At 38.2% G+C, this 15126-nt stretch overlaps 1 protein-coding gene across 5 annotated transcripts in view; it reads right to left on the reverse strand.

The window, feature by feature from the left end:
• FNDC3B (fibronectin type III domain containing 3B) overlaps nt 1-15126 on the reverse strand; it is a 366748-nt gene that overhangs the window by 277847 nt on the left and 73775 nt on the right. The window lies entirely within an intron of this gene.

Consider the following 15126-nt stretch of genomic DNA (forward strand, 5'->3'; position numbering starts at 1 on the left):
TGCCTTCTCCTTCTAGGCTTTTTCTGTCCCTTAGTATTTGTTTGTCTATGGTTTCTTAGCTTTTGCTCTAAAAATTTAATTTCAAAAGCATTCAGCAGCCAACCTAGCACTCCTTTCCTTGACCTCCAGCAACTTTCTGAGTATCCCAGTGGATATGCTTGCCCACCGACCACGTTTTTCATTGTTTTGCAAACCAAATGGAAAGGAGTACAAGGGAATTATTGAAAAACAAATATAATTCTGAGTCTAAGGAGAATCACTATACTACTTGCTTTCAAGTCCAAGGTTAATCATATCCCCAAAATATCTACTTTGATTTCTAAGTAATTCTATTTTAAACCAGTTAGTTGAGTTTCTTATTTCTTGATATTATAATTTTCCATTTATACTATTATACATATATAAGAAAAGTATTTTTAAAAAAGTTAAGGACTCCAAATTGAAGATTAAAAAAATAATAATAATCATAACTCGATTTTTAATTGAAAAAACTGAATCTTAAAGACATTCAACATTTCAAAAAATAAGTACATGCTATTACATGTTTAAGCTTCTTTTTCCTGCCATACTATATGCTGAAGTAAAATTAGGGTTCAAGTCAGAGCTGTCTTCACAAATACATAAAAACTGAAAAGTCACTCTCTGCTAGCCTCCATTCCGTTTCAACTCATCTTTGAGCTGTTTAAAAATCAACAAGAAGACAATTAGGGGTGTAGCCACAAGATTCACAGTGAAAAGAGCAAGTGAGACAGATGGAAGCTGGGTCCCAGCTCTGCTGGACAGGCCACATAGCCTGTCTACTCCCTCATTTCCTCATCTGTAAAAAGGAAAGAATACCCACCTCATAGTCTAGTCTGCTCCACAGAACACAGCAGCCGAGGGTAGTCCTGGGGCAGGCCTTTAACCATAATATGATCTCAATACAAAATTGTTACTAACTCTCTTCAAAAACCCTACCAGCCTCTCACTTAAGGAAGATGACACCCTCCCCCCAAATTTTATCAAATCTGTTTCATGATCTCAATAAAATCCAAAAACAGCCAATTCCCACCTGTGCCCAGAGCTTCTGTTGGGGAAACATTCTGGTTCTCCTAGCTCATCACACTCCAGTTGTCTGTTCAGCTTCCTTAGATTCCGGCAACAGGAGTGACTTTGGAATCCATTCACAGAAGTTCTGAAATCTATGCCCCTTACAACTATAAAATGGTTTGGTTTACTTGGAAGTGCTTCTGATTAAGATTTTCATGAAGCAAGTCAGCAAGAGAAAGTGATACAGTAACAACACAGGATGTGACATTTTCCTGAAGTCCAAGAGAAGATCCTCTCTGGTTATTTTCTGCCCCAAAAGCTGCCCTCTGGAAGCACATGGAAGAATTAAACTCATCTTTACCTCTCTAAGAAGCATCAGGCATTTGTCTTTTTAGACCTTTAAGCAATTATTTTGAGATGTTATCTACCACAAAATCCAGGAAAACAGAATGAGACAGATGGATACTTAAAACCAATAAAAAGTTTAAAGAAACTATCCAGATTTAAGATTTCAAGGCAAACAGATTGAAAATGCTCTTGAAAATGTAATGCTTTGGACCTGGGGGTGTAGTTCAAAGGTTAGAGTACTTGTCTAGCGTGTGCAAGGCCCTGGATTCAATTGAGAGAGAGAGAGAGAGAAAGGAGGGAGGGAGGAAGAGGAAGAAGAGGAGGAAGAGGAGGAAGAGGAGGAAAGGAAGGAAGGAAGGAAGGAAGGAAGGAAGGAAGGAAGGAAGGAAGGAAGGAAGGAAGGAAGGAAGGAAGGAAGGAAGGAAGGAAGGAAGGAAGGAAATCCTTTCTAGTACTAAAGCTAGATCTGTTAAGCAAATGTTGGAAAGTCACATGCACTTATATTCTCAATCTTGGAAGAATCACATCCTTGAGTACATACACATACCAACTTGTACAAATGAACAGCAGATCATTCCAATTCTTCCCTCATTCTACGCCAAGTCCAAACTCAGAACTGACACTAGTCTCTGTAAAGTGCGAAGGAAAAATGTGACAAAGATTTTCCAGCCAGCCCCGCCCCTCCTCTCTGCATGCCCTGAGCACATACAAACACATTGCAGATTCTATGCACGTCTAACTCAGGGCCAGTTTATGCACCATGACATCAGTGCAGTATAATGAGCCAAGTTTAAACTCCATCTGGGACAAATAATGTCCAGGCACACTGTGACTTCTTTTGTTTATATACACTGACTAAATATGTCTTGGTGGTAAATGAACTAACTCCTTTAAGATTTATTTCCCAAGGCCTCCAAAACAATATTCTGCACCCTGAAGCAACTCCTTGCCTCCAGTTTTCTTTCCAAGGCTATGCGCAACTGATTTTTAACAGAACACATGATTTTGAAACATATAATTAACATTTTGAGGAGAGTCAAAGTCCAAACAGCCCTTCATCAATCTCAAACAAAGAAAATTAGGAACTCACTAGCAAATGGGTGTGGTGAGACCGTTTACAGTACATGATACTTAATTCTATATTTCCCCTGGAGAACAGGAAAAGTAGAGGTGAGAGATTTAAGAGATGGTTGTGCGGCAAACTGGCTATCACTTTTTTCTTTTTGAAGAATAAACTGCTTTTTTTTATCCTGGCATTACTTAAGAGAAATAATTATAAATTCAAAATGAAAAACAAACCACCTAACAGGATCAAGTCTTACAAGAAGTTTCTAGACTTAAGTCTCAAAAACTGCCTGTAGAATGATGTAATTGTTGAATGGAAATGAAGGGCGGAGCAGAGGGCAGGCAGAAAAGTCCTCCTGGCTCCCCGCGTGAGACTGCACCGCATGGAGGAGGAACCTTACCACACTATTGGGTTACCACTATCTCTCAGCAGCTACTGCCTCGAGGAAATTGCTCCCCTGCTACTAAGCTCAGGGAGAGAATAATTCCCTAAGGGAAAAAGGGAGTCCCAGGGTGACCTGGGCTGGGCTTCGAGGACTAGACTCCCAACTCTTGCTCCATATCTGTCCCCCAGGCCTTCAGCTACAGCCACTGCTTAGTCCCCACATCTCAAAGCCAGAATCACTGCCACCTTCTGGAGTTAATGTGGAGGCCACATAAGACAATGAAAAGGAACAACCTTCTTTGTCAACTCTGCTATTTACTACTATGCAAAGCTCATCCCATATCTCCCCAGTTGTTCACCTGAACAAGACTAAAAAAGACATGCCCTACCCAGGCAGCACCATCTCCCTAGAAGGTAGGACCCACATTTGGAAGAGGACCTAAGTGGAGTCAAAGCCCACCCCTATGATTTGCCAGCTGAAAGTATTAACCTTTCTTATCTCATATTTTGCCTATAAAGATGACTACCTTGTAGGGTATATGATTGCTGGATGAAATGATGTACCTAAGGGCTTAGCACCAGTTTTGGCACCTCATTAGCCCTCAAATGGTCACTTTTTCTTCCCTTCACTGCAGAAGGAACAAAGAAACCAAAGTACCAACTAAAAGTCATTCTTTCCAACAATTTAACTTATCATCCGCATATAAGCACCCAAAACTAAAAGTTATTAAGACCAAAAGTCTTCTGGTGATCAGCAAGATTACAATGTAATATCAAGTTTACAGTAAATGCCAAAAAAATTTAGTCAAACACTTGGCAATCTTTCAGTGTTGAAAATCTGACCTCTAATATGTCTTTTACATAGTTATGACACTGACTTCTTTGGAAGAGTCAAACGCACACAATCCACAGTTCCCTGGAGGTTTTAGAATAATTATTAGGAAAGGAACCACTGTCCTCCTCCAAGAAGGAGTTCACTCTGGCGTGATGCTTCTTCAAGTCTAATGAGGGGAGGGTGTTTGTAGTTCCCAGCCAGGGTGCTTGAAGTAGCACAATGTGTGAAGGCAGTCACTGCAGTGTGGGAGAACCCTCAGTGCCTGGCCCAGGGCACACCACTTTCAAAATGAGAAAACGGAGACTCTGAGAGGTCAACTGGATGTAAATACCCAGTTACTAAAGAAAAATATCCTGTCACCCAACTCTACCCTGGACTGATTCCCTGGGTCCTTAAAACAGATGAAATTCACAGACAGGATATTTTATATAAACCTAATGTCTGCTTTCCTATCACAACCTCTAAAGAATAATATAGATGCCACTGCTTCATAATTCACATTGTAACAATATTTTGTATTATAGTTTTACTTTCAGTCATGACTGAAGCCACAAAATAAGTTATAAAGAAACAACCACTCTTTAAGGATCCTCTTTGTGTGGGCTTTTTGCCAAGGTGATAAGAGTTTAACTCATTGTATACCATCAGTGTATTTATGAAACTTAAATTGAGCAACAAATTTACCACTTATGATAACTTCAAAATAAATGTTTTTAGAGGTCTAGTCTTTTTAGACACTAATAGGTGACTGATTAGTGTGATATTCATGAATATTACTGATACCATTAATAACATTGATAATAAATCATACAGTAAGCTCTAACATTATGATTTACAACCTATTTTAATGTACCTGTGTCAATTGCATTGACACAATCAGAGAACTGAAAACCTGGAACTTAATGATTTAAATGGGTCTTAAATAGACCAATTTTGGCAATGCAAAACAGAAATTTAATTGGTAAAATCAGAAAAGATGAGTAAATCACATTACTCTGACGAATCTACCTACCAAACAGAATCGCTAACTAAAGCACATGCTTAGGTGTGTCACAGAGCTTTTGTTTTCCCATTTTTAAAGTAGTTTCCTGGGAGTCAGGAACTGAAAGTTCTCCACTTTTCATTGACAACCTCTACACACTGTGTTACTTCAAGCACCCTTGGAACTCCAAAGAACCTCCTCTAACAAGACTTAAAGATAGGCATGAACTAGAATGACAACATTGCCATAAAAAATAAACTGGAGAAACTTCTGAGAAAGTAACATGTTCAGTGCTGAACTGTGCTAATAACAATAATTGGGCAGTTAAGCAGAAACAGCAAAGAACTACAGGTAACTGTGGTCAAGTTTTAGATGCAGGCTGACTACAGTATTTACACTGCAAATATGTTATGAAGGTGCCATGCCTACCATTTTCAACAAGGAAGGAAAGAGGGTGGGGAGAGGGGGAGGGGGGGAGAAAGGAGGGAGGGGGAAACAGGGGGAGGGGGAGAGAAAGAGAGGGAGAGAGAGGAAAGAAAGAAAGAGAAAGAAAGAAAGAAAGAAAGAAAGAAAGAAAGAAAGAAAGAAAGAAAGAAAGAAAGAAAGAAAGAAAGAAAGAAAGAAAGAAAGAAAGAAAGAAAGAAAGAAAGAAAGAAAGAAAGAAAGAAAAAGAAAGAAAGAAAAAAGAAAAAGAAAAATTATTGTGAGCTAAATGTCAGATCTGAAGGAAAATGTACTTGCTCTATTGTCCAATTAGGTAACATGCTTTAATTTTTAGGATAGGTCATTAAAAAGCTCTGTTTTCTGAACATATATTCTCTAATCCAACTACACTCAAAACTAGACCATAGTTACCTGCAGCTGCTTGCTGTCTTCACTGCCCAATTATCTGCAAAGCAGAAGACTTTGGCAAGGTAATTTCCTAAATGCAGATTGTCTGTTTTATGGAAAGGTTATCTAATTATTCTTGCAAGCAAGAAATGGACAGCACAGTCTGGGAGAGGCAGGGTCAAATGATCCTGGTTAATAATTGTGCTGAACATACTTGCTGCTCATAAAACCCATTCCCTCTTAACAGATGATCTGATCTGATGGTTGTCTGTTAAGGAAAAGGGCCCACAGCTGAGGACCAATACCAACGTAGGCATGAACACTAAAGTAGCACATGTTTTCACTGGGGGTCCACCATGTCTAGCTTTAAGTTATTTTAACATTCAAGTTAACCATAAAATGGCTAAGAGGCAACTAGCTCTGACCAATACTTTTTTTTGTTTGTTTGTTTCACTGGGGATTGAACCCAGGACCCCTCTATCACCAAACTACCCCTTTTTATTTTTTATTTTGAGACAGGATCTCACTACATTGCCCACGCAGGCCTCCAAGTTGCCAGTCTCCTGCCTCAGCCTCTCAGGTAGCTGGGATTCAAGGTGTGCCACCACACCCCAGCAGGCCAATGCCAATTTAAATGGGAGAACTAACATAATCTGAAGGTCGCTAAACCCCAGATTACTGAAATACAGTATTATGATGCTTTAACAACTGGCTTCTTGGCAGGCTGTTTATTTTTCCATTTGGAAATGTCGGAGAGAGAGAGAAAGAATGAGAATGAATATCTGCATTTGGAACTTGGAGGTTAATGTTACTAATTTTATGCAGCTTGCTTACTAGTAGCATGTTCAGAACATAATGTATATATTTTACAGACATATTTTAAAATCAATCATTTGGACAAAAAAAGGAAAGAGTCTCCCTACATGAAACAATTATGTACTAACATATGTCTTAACACATTGTGATACAGAAGCATCTTGTCATTTTTTTCTATTTGTTTTTATATTGTTTTACTATACTACAAGATAAACAGTAGCTACCATATCACACTCAACATGACAGGGCTGGAGGTGTAGCTTAGTGGCAGAACACTTGCCTGGGTTCAATACCCAATACTGCAAACAAAACCAGACAGAAAAGGGAAAAAGAAAGGGAAGGAAGAAAGGAAGGAATAGAACAAATGTTAGAATCCATCAAATTTAATTTTGCCCAAAGAAAATGCTAATATACAAATGTTTTTTAAAAGTGCTTCATCTAAAAATGGGAAGTTATACTCCATGTATGTATGATTTGTCAAAATACCTTCTACTGTCACATACAACTAAAAAGAACAAAAAAAAAATTTTTTTAAGTGTCTCATCTAGGTAACACCAAAAAAATTGACTTTAAAAAAAAAATCTCAATAAATATTTTAAAGACTTAAGTTTTTGGAGACTGTAAACCTGATGATAAATTCAAGTATCTGTACCTCTGCCCTTGGAACACTCACACCTCTAGTTTGTTTATCTCAAACTGGAGTGCCAACAGGAGAACCAAGGCACCAATTGTTTCTTTGGTTCTTCCTATATTTTGGTGAGTGTCCAGTGTGGCACTTCTGGGGATTCAAACCCTGTTCACTGAAAAACAGAGGCCAAAAAAGAAAAAAATAATAATAATAATACATGAGTCCTGAGTTAAAAGAAGTCCAACCCTAACCCTCTACAAAGCCATATTAACCAGAGTTCACCCTAATTCACTTACAAGTCATCAGGTAAGTAGAAAACTGAGGCTTCATCAGTATAAGTTGAGTATCCCCCCAAAACTCTTAGAATGTTTTATTTAAAACAGGATATACACAAGACCAAGATTCAATTTCAAAGGTTAAAAAGTTCAGGATTTCCAGGTTACAAATTTGGATACCTACCGAGGCCAACTGAGGAATTAGACAGAGTGGGGACTGAAGTGTGGACATTCATCAGCAAAAGCAGAAGCTGCTCCATTTTTTACCAGTCAACTGTCATCAAGTAGGAAGACTGGCCCTGGTGTTGTCAGATCTTCTTATTTTCCCTCAGTATCCAAGGGGGACTTGGTTCTGGAACAACCTGCCTCCTGGTGGACACCATAATCTAAGGATGCTGAAGTCCCTCATAAAAATGGCACAATATCTGGGACCAGTGTTGTAGCTCAATGACAGGGCACTTAGCTAGGCACGGGGTTTGATCCTCAGCACCACATAAAAATAAATAGGCTGGGGTTGTGGCTCAGTTGTAGAGCACTTGCCTAACATGTGTGGGACACCGAGTTCAATCCTCAGCACCACATAAATAAAATAAATGTATTGTGAGCATCTCTGAAAAAAATTTTAAAAATAAATAAATGTATTGTGCCCATCTACAACTAAAAATTATATATATATATATATTTTTTTTTTTTTAAATGGTATAAGAGCTTCAAATACCTTCACATCTGGCTGTACACTTTAAATCTCCTCTAGATGGCTTATGGTAACAAACACAATGTAAATATTTATTATGCTATATTGTTTAGGAAGTAATGACAAGGGAAAGTCTGTATGTGTTTAATACAGAAACAAATTCTTTTTCACTTCTGTAAATATTTGTAATCCATAGCGGTCAGCTGATTCTAAGGATAGAAACCCAAGGATATGGAGGATCAACTATAATAACCTAAATCTTTTTTATTTAACCATAAAATTTTTAAAAACTAACATAAACCCTGTATGACAAACGCAACAAGAAGGCAGCAAGCCCTGGTTTAAATGAATTAAATTTGTTCATTTCTTTCATCCTTTATCCATTCCAAAAGATTTACTTGACTGCTACCTCCGATGCCAGGCACAGCATGAACAAGAGGGAGACAGTCCCTGTTCTCCCTGAATTTATACTGGAATCAGACAAAGATTGCAGGAAGTTGAAAACAATCATAATGTTAAAACTGCTGTAGAATTTGAAATTGACGTTATTCTGTGGTATAGCCTTGCCATGCCAGTATTTTTCCTTAATCCTCTCTTTTTTTGAAGGTAGCTCAATATCTAGTGTTTGAAGGATCCTGCCTACAACATGTATCTTCTTATTATTGCCTTTGGCTAATTAAATTCTGAAATGTCTCTCAACCCAGACAGTCGGAGCTGTCATAATTATATGTCATGTGTCCTAATTACTGTGGATACCACTTAGTACAACACCCTCTGATAATATGGGATCAACAATTTCCTTTAAAAGATGAGGCTCTCCATGGGCTATGCCTTTTGGGGAGGCCTTTGTAGTGAGCAGAACTGGCAACATAATGCAAAGGGGACTGAACAGTCAGATCATGGACCTGGATCAGCTCACATCTTATTCACAGTTAAAAGGAGGCTCTCACTAGCAGGCACAGCCGCCCTGGCAGCTGGAAAGTCTCTCCAGTTGAGTTGTGCTTGTGATCTGTACCTCCATGGAGTAAGTTATTCTGAGAAACAGACATGGAGGGAACAGAGTGGACCACCAGAGGAGCATCAGAGGCCAAAGGGATTCATGTTAGGATACTGATGGACAAAAAACAGCAAAGTTTCAAGAAAAGAGATCACAGCCAGGCATGGTAGCTAGCGCCTGCCTGTGATCCCAGGGATTGGGGAAGCTGAGGAAGTTGAGGAAAGGATTGCAAGTTCAAGGCCAGCCTCAGCAATTTAGCAAGACCCTCAGCCACTTTGTGAGATCCTGACTCAAAATAGAAAAACAGAAAAGACTGGGATGTAGCACAGTGGTAAAATGCCACTGGGTTCAATCCCCAGTACAAAAAAAAAAAAGTTCATAGATATTATGACGCAGATATTATTAGTGTCTTTGGGTCATTAGTAGTAGCTCTCCATTGCACAGATGATCCTTACAGAGCCTTTTCACTAAATAAAAGAGAAGTGGTTACTTGATATGCAAAGCCTGAATTTTAGTTCTAAACTGCACTTAAGTCTGCTCTCTGTTCTAGGTTCAGCCTTCCCACAGATACCTTTCCTAGTCTGGCCTCTCCCACTCTTCAAGCACGGTTACATTATGCAATTCAGGCACTTCTGTGGGTTGACATTCGTATAAATACAGTTTTGTTTTGTTTTTTTTTAGTAAACCAGGATTCATTCCCCGCTGAATTGTTCCTTCCTTTAGGGCAAGAACAGTGCCTATTCATCTTTGTGTCTCTAGCACCTAATACAGTACTGGCACAGAAGACATTTGATAAAGGCTTATTAAAATGAACAAATCTATTATTCAGTCACTTCTTAATCCAGTCATAAATCCTACCCTCTCACTCCTTTCAACCCCACATCTCTGAAGAGAGAGGCTACTAATACCTTGAAATCCTAGGCCTCTAAATTTGAGGGAGAGAAGCTGGTTGGCAATTTACAGTAACAGCTTTGTTTTTAGTTATAGATGTACACTACCTTTATTTTTTAAATTTATTTTTATGTAGTGCTGAGGATGGAACCCAGTGCCTCACACATGCCAGGCAAATGCTCTACCACTGAACCACAACCCCAGCTCCTGCAGTAACAATTTTATTTAAACATCTGCACAAGTTATGCTCATTTTATGCATCTTGATGCCAGAGTAGGACCCAAGACAGTTTTCTTGTGCTTGGTTTTCCAAACTCAACATTTAACCAGCCTAATTCTATTTTCCCAGCTTACATCCCAGTCCATAAATAGAATTCTATCAGAAAAGGAGCTGGTATATGAAGTTATTCAGCAATAATAGCTGCAGCCTCTATTTTTGACTGCAGGCACCATCTTCATTTGAATATCCTTTTTCCAGGGTAGTCTTCCCAAGAATTGTTTATCCATCTTGCTACACTAAACTGACTGTAAATTTTCCTTTCTATTGGAATTTCTGAAAATTCTGAAAGAAGAGGTAGAAAATACCTCTTCTACACACAAAATTCTGAGTCCCCTGACGTAATGGCTCTCAGTATATTTCAAAAGTAAACCTGTGCAGTGAGAGGATCTGAACTACTGAACAAAAGAAGGAAGCTGCTGGGGAAGAGTTATTAAGAAGACATCAACCAGAGCAAAAAAGGTCACTGAACTAGAAATCACACTTTTGATGTAACAGACATGCCAATGACGAGCATCATCTAAAACATGGAAAGTTTTAATAGGTTTAATGCACCGTCTAGAAATGTGTATTCAAAGGAATGCTCCAGGAAAATCCTGGCTATGGATTCTGTCTAGGGGAAAGAAGAGTTTCCAAAAAAACAAAGAAATGAAAGGAGAAGGGAAAAAACAACACAAAACTCACTCTCAGTGAAAATGTTAAATGTTAATCACCAGGAAAAGGCAAAAGTCAAGAGAATGGAAATGACTGAGGCAATTCCTATCTCTCAAGGGAAGTTGATTGCATGCTATCCTGAGCTGGTAAGAGACAGGTTTTCTGTCTACATTTAAGGCGATCTGCTTCCTAAAGAAGAGGCATCCAAAACACTTATTAGCAATTAATGCTCTACAAACATAAAAGTAAAATAATAAAAATAACAAAGGAAGCAACAGATAATATAGTACAACAAATAGAACATTTACTAGGAAAACAATAAAGCGAAAACATTTACTAGGTGCCCTCTATGTGCTAAATGCTGGTCAGGAAAAAGAAGCATCTAACCCAGTCCCCACCCCACTGAAACTGACCCTCAGTGAATATAAACATCAAGAGCCACCAAAACTACAGGGAATGTAAGGTGACACTGTACCCTTATGTAGGTTGTAAGTGTATCACATTAAATTAACAAACCAGTACACCCTACCCCCCTATGTGAGTACTTTGCTCTTACCTTAATGTCTTCATTTAACTGGTGGCTGTTATAATATTTCTTCAGAGATTATTAAAATATTAAACCAACAGTAAAAATCAAAAATTGAGCTGCAATTTACTCTTTCATGCACAAAACTAGCAGCTACACCTTTAAATCTCTGAGGTGTACCACAAGTCCATAACAAAGACAGTTAAATCAATACGCCATTAAGTTCTGAAACTGTCAACATAGGCGCCAATTTTCTGATTACTGGAGGATATTTCTCATTATTTATATAGTCACACATTAAAAATTCAAATCAAAATCTGATTTTTAAAACAAGTAAAGTATAAATTAGGCTTATTGAGAAGCAAACTTTATTTAGCTATGCTGGGCATAATTATCCAAAAGTAGACAAAATTACAGGTTAAAAAAAAGTAGTGATACTTTATTTAGAAAACAGTTCAAAATAAAGTTCTTTACTCCTAGTTATATATCCAAGAGAAATGAAAACATATGTCCACACAAGAACATGCACATGAATGTTCATAGTAGCAATATTCATAACAGCAAAAAGGACAAACAACCAAATGTCCATCAGTGGATGAATGGATTAATAAAATGTTAACATCTGTACAATAGAATGTTATTTAGTAACAAAAAAGGGATGAAGTAGTGACACATACTACAAAATGGATGAACTTCAAAAACATGATGCTAAGTGAAAGATGCCAAACACAAAAGTCAAATACTGCATGATTTCATTTATAAGAAATGTCCAAAACAGGCGGTATCTACAGAGAACATAGATTAGTAGCTGCCTGAGAACGGCAAGAGAAATGGGGGGCAAGGAGTGACCACTGCTGAGTCTGTTTAGGGAAGAAAAAAGTGTTCTAAATTAGTTGTCAGAGCTGTACAATTCTGTGAATATGCTAAATTCCACTTAGTATAAATTTTAAATAGGTGCATTGTATGGCAAGTGGATTATATCTCAATAAAAAACTATGGGGTGAGTTGCTTCTGTTCACATTGTGTTCTGTTGTTCATTTTTTAGATAATATATTTTTAAAAAGTCTTATTCATAATGAAAATTAATTTCCTTTTTAAGAATCATCTTTTTTACTCTTATCTCTTTCCTGCTACACCTACATAAAGACAAACCAAGATTTCAAACTTAACATGACTTCAAATTATGAAAATTAACAGCATCTTTTATTTAGAGAGCCAGAACACAACAGAGAATCTTGCCAAGAACGAGTCCTAATTAAAACCAGAAATCTTTAGGACAGAAATCCTGAGGAGAAGGGCTGTGGGAACTGAAGAGCTTTCTCATAACTGTGTGGTTCTTTTGCATATATAGAAGTGTTTAGAACGTCCTTTCCACAGCTGCAAAGTATTAAGAATACTGTAAACATATACAAGGTAAGCTTCCCCACATGCATGCCTCAAAGGCATTTATAGAGAGAACCCTGTGGCCAGAGGGCAGCTCTTTACAGCAGTATTATCTGAGAAGTGGCTACAATGCCACCTATTTTAAAATTTCACCCCCAAGGGGTTTGTCACACAATGGCTACAATGTCCATCCTGAAGTCAATCTTGTACCTCCAAAAAGTTCTGGTTAAGATGAAAATGTGTTGCCTCAGAAGGAAAGCACAAGAAAAGCCCCAGGAAACATTCATATAGTTGGGGTCACCCTCCAACTTGCTCCCCTTTCCCTACTTCTCTCCAGTATTTCTCTGCTGTTTTGGGTTCTGCTCGCTCCTCCAGTCTGTCTTCCCCTTGTGCCTCAGCCCAAGGCCCCAGGACTACACACTCACCTAGGCCAACACCAAATACTGGGATGCAAAGGATCAAGAAAAGGCTTGAAGGAATGAGGGAGACACAAGATAGGAACTTTGAGGACACAAAAAGGGTGAAAATATCAGGCACATGGGCCCAGCCCAGACAGTGATATAGAAGCAACGCCAAAGGATAATAAATCTTGGGCTTGGTCCTGCTGAGAGGGGTGTTTCAAACAGACATTGCCCACTTAACAATTCTGCCCCATTAAGGGAAATTTAAGATTAATACCAATCGATACCTTGGCCCACATAACCTATAAATCTATGCTTCCAGCACAAATGTATTTACCAATTTAAAAGACCAACTAAAACATTTCTTTCTTGTGAGACTTTTGTAAAGTACACCCTCCATTTTAAGAAAGTTTGATATTTGACTGCTTATAAAACATAGATTAACAGATTTTGCCTTTTTAGCTTTACAGAAAGCTTCCCAGATGAAATGAAAATGTGGTTTTATTACCCAAAATTATTAAGCAGCTTCTCCTTAGAGTTAAGGTCAGAGATATGGAGTAGGGAAATGCCACATGGCTTTCTGACGAAGCACATGGCCTTTGGTCACATCTATGTGCAAAGGAGTTCACTTCTGAAGGGTAAACTGGAAAATTCTGAAACTGAGGGTTCTTTATGCAGGCTAATAAACTACAAAAGGCCATTCTGGGCACAGTGAATCATAGAAAAGAGGGAGAAATCACCAAAACACAAAAATGGTGCACAACAACACGGATAGGTTGCTTTAGGTCTCCTGGAGACATACACAAGCAGAATTACATGACTACATTTGGGAGACCTAAGTTGCTTTCTAAGTTTAGTCAAATTCAACTATCTTGTCGTTTTTAATCCTTTTAATTAAAAAGAAGGAAGAGCAAACAACTGTATCTTGAAACCACTCACAGCATTTTGATGCCTCCCATGAATGGCTGGAGCACAGCAAGCAGAAGAGTAGCAGAGAAGAAGACAGAGGCCCAGACAGGCCACCTAACACTGCCTGGCCACCCACTGCAGTCAGATTTCATTACAGCCATGTAACAGGGCAGATTTAAATACAGCACTAACACAACACACTTTATTATTTTGAAAAGATCACTCCAGCTATTGGAGGCAAATGCTTTCTGGGAGGACAACAGCAGAAGCAGAGATCAGTGATAAGGACCATTCTACCTGAGGGGGATGATGGCTTGGGGTACAGTAGTGGTCGGGGAAATGACGAAGACATGGTGAAGTATAGATTCTGCAAGCATTCTTGAGATAATGCCAACAGCACCAGCTAAAAGGCCAGAAGGAGGAGGTAAGAAAACACAATGGAGACCATGGAGCTGAAGAAGAAGGGGAGGTTGGGAAGAAGAGACAGTGAGTACAAGCTCCACTTAAAGAACATTGCTACAAAGGTGGGCAGAGAAGTAGGTGATGACTGGACGGGGATGAAGCAAGGGAGGCAGTTGGTTTGGGATGTGGTGAGGGGTAATTGTGTGTTTAGAAGAGAAGACACTATCATATGCTAGTAGACACGCTTCAGTATAGGAAGAGGTGAGGGAATCAGGAAGAGAGATATCAGCATCAGGGGTGAGAAGAAATGAAATTTATCCAAATCACAATCATTTACTAAGCACCTATTAGATGTTTCTTGGCTCTTAAAGGATTCACAATCTAATGCAAGAAAGAGAAATATAAATTATTAAGCAGTAGGGTAAGATCCAACAGAGGCATTTACAAAGCATCAACATACTATGATAGAATATTAATGTACTATGATAGATAGGGGACAGGAACTGACATCAAATAAATGACTGATTAACTTACCTAAATTATTAATATATTTTGAGTAAATATTTTAATCAATTATTTCCAATTCTATTCATAAAACACAGATTTTTATGCTGCTAAAAGATGCGAAGTATTTATTTAGTTAAAAAACTAAGCAAACTCAGTTTTTGTAATCAATAAAAAAATTGTTATAATAGTTCCGTTACTAATGGTTTTTAAGTTTTACTTACAGTTTAAATATTTTCCACAAGTGCTATATGATTGAGCTCAGAAATAACTTTTTATTCCATAATGTTAAATA

Source organism: Sciurus vulgaris (genome assembly GCF_902686455.1).
Source record: "Sciurus vulgaris genome assembly, chromosome: 10".
NCBI lineage: Eukaryota > Metazoa > Chordata > Mammalia > Rodentia > Sciuridae > Sciurus > Sciurus vulgaris.